General features: G+C 40.4%; 1 long non-coding RNA gene across 1 annotated transcript; it reads left to right on the forward strand.

Moving 5' to 3' along the window:
* The first annotated feature begins 312 nt into the window (after positions 1-312).
* Positions 313-1,644, forward strand: LOC122325407. The gene is made up of 4 exons (XR_006247295.1): positions 313-403; positions 1,126-1,252; positions 1,339-1,397; positions 1,592-1,644. It is a non-coding gene; the product is annotated as an uncharacterized LOC122325407 (long non-coding RNA).
* Positions 1,645-2,684: the final 1,040 nt, after the last annotated feature.

Genomic DNA, 2,684 nt, shown 5'->3' on the forward strand with positions numbered 1-2,684 from the left:
GAACATCCTTTCCTGAAATGGGATCGGTTGGTGTTTTACCAGTGTGTGTGAGTATGCGCCCTGCACACAACAGATCACTAACAATTTAGCCTACGAATGCTGAATGTTCAGTAATAAACTTGTTGTGTTATTGAATTGTCATACATCGTTCGTCTATTATGATTAACAAACTGCATTCTGCATATTGGTGTTAGTGCAGGTGAAGAAACACAATGTTTTCTGACTATTAAAAGGCACACCTTCCTGATTTTTTTAATTTTTCATTGCTGAACTTTTGTCTTGTGCAGGTGGAAACACCAAGGGCCGTGTTCGGTGCCCCTCATCAGCCTGAGGAAGAGAGGACAGATGAGGCAGGGTCTTCCTCTGGTGTTCACACACGTAGTGGAGATTGTGGAGAAGCACGGTGAGTGTTTGACTGTGCTCCTCAGTGTTTGTCACTTGCACGTAGAGGTTGTGTGTGGGTCTTTGTAAAATGTGCGTGTGTGTTTAGGCCTAAGTGCCACCGGCCTGTTCAGAGTTAGCGGGTCACTAAAACGCTGCATGAAACTGAGGAAAACGTTTGATGAAGGAGGCTTTCCGAATTTGACGATTGGGATGTTTACACTTGGGCCTCCTTATTGAAAGTTTTCTCAGGGAATTGCCTGGCGGACTCATTCCAGAGTCACACAGGACGCAGCTGCTGGAGGTGTTCAGGGGTAAGAGAAGTTGAGGTGGTGACGAGTAAACGTACTCGAGTAAGACACACAGATTTATCAGGTCCAACATCTTGCAGATTCAAAAAGGAAGAACTGAATCAGGCTCTGAGGACTGTGCTGAACAGCCTTCCAGAGGAACATTTTAATGTCCTCTGCTACCTAATGTTCTTCCTGTCCCGTGTTGCTGCTGAGAGTAATCTAAATTTGATGACATCTACGAATTTGTCAGTAGTTTTTGGACCCAGCATCTTTTAGTAAGTGTTTGTGTGTATGCATTCAGCTAATATAGTTACAGAATAGCATAAAGGTGTCTAGAATTACCTGCACAAGTCTTCAGAACAGTATAAGACACAGAGACCAGTCATGAAATGAAGACGGGTGTATGGTGTATTTAGTAAGGTGACATGTATTTGTTATTTGTACGTTGCAGCGTTCCTTCTGGCCCCACCATGTTTGAAGAACAGGGACAGTGTACTGCTTTGATAGAGCACCTGCTGGACAACCTGATCCACCTGCTGCCAAACATGTACCCTCATGCATCCACCAGTAACTCAGCAGTGAGTTTATACCACGTTATGAGGTCAAGTTTCAAATATATATCTAAGAGATTGAAAACGGTTGAAAATGTATTTGTGTGTTTAAGGACGATAGCAAATGGACTAATGAAGAGTGTGTCCCACAATTGCCGCTCTCAGAGACCAAGTACATGCTGAACACACACACACACACACACACACACACACTTGTGCGATATATGCCGCTAAAAACCATTGTTAATTAAATGCATGCACAGATCACATACAACATGCACATATATGATGCTGAGTTTATTGTATGTCATTTATTGTAGTGTTTGTTAGTTTGTTTTCATGTTTGTTCTGTTTGTTTTTTTCCAGATTAAAGATGCCTAAAATTGGAAGACTTGGGCGACTAAGAAAAAGAATGAGAGGTTTTTGAGAAATCTTTGCTCATGCACTTGCAGGTACGCAGTAGGTTGGTGAAAAAGATCTGGTTTGGTGCCCATGTAACCTAGTAATGAAGAGTTTGGTCAGACTGAGTTTAAATAAGTTAAATGTTGAGTGACAAAACACAGATTTTTGATCTATTTCTTGTTCATTTTTGTCACGTAGCAATGACATGGAGAGTGAAGAGGCCACTTCAGGAATAGAGACCCAGAAGTAGGAGAGTAGAAGGTCACCAGAATGAGTGAGACACCAGGGCTAGTCGGGGTCATGGCAAAACACCGAGCAGGTGAAGGTGACCAAAAGACGCCAGGACCAGTGAGTGTCACCAAAAGACACCGGGCCAGCGAGGGTCACAAAAGACACCAGGGTCAGTGTGGGTCATCACAATACACCGGGCAGGTGAGGGAGACCAGAAGACACAAGGGTCAGTGGGGGTCATCAAAAGACACCGGGCCAGCGAGGGTCACCTCAAGACAACGGAGCCAGCGAGGGTCAATTTTGAAGACAAACAAGAGAGATGCTCAATTAAAATTTGTCATCTTCAATGTATATAAATGATTGGTACACATTGTTTATTTTGTATGTCCATTCAGTCACAAGATATACATATATGCACATGTACTGTATGTATGAAACCAAATAAATATATTGTACAGTCCTTGCAGCTTTCTTATTTACAGAGTTTAATATAATATAAATGCATATTTCAGTCAACAGATCCACAAAATAGTTTTTTATTAGTAAATGTACACTTATGAATATATAATTTGGTCAATAGAATAAGTAAAGAATTCATTACATTTTCCCATATAAGAGAGAAAATGTTTGAAACAACGAATATTCTTACTAATATATTAATATATCCCAAAATAAGTTTCCTCATATTCATTACAAAAATACAATTTGCATTTTACCTTCCTATTAACAATGACTGGATGACTGGATACAATCTATGAATAAGAAAATAAGAAATAAAGGTTTAAATCTTATCCGTGATTTATATCTGTGGTTACATCCATACTTT

The sequence above is a fragment of the Puntigrus tetrazona genome, chromosome 20 (assembly GCF_018831695.1).
Source record: "Puntigrus tetrazona isolate hp1 chromosome 20, ASM1883169v1, whole genome shotgun sequence".
In the NCBI taxonomy this organism is placed as follows: Eukaryota; Metazoa; Chordata; class Actinopteri; order Cypriniformes; family Cyprinidae; genus Puntigrus; species Puntigrus tetrazona.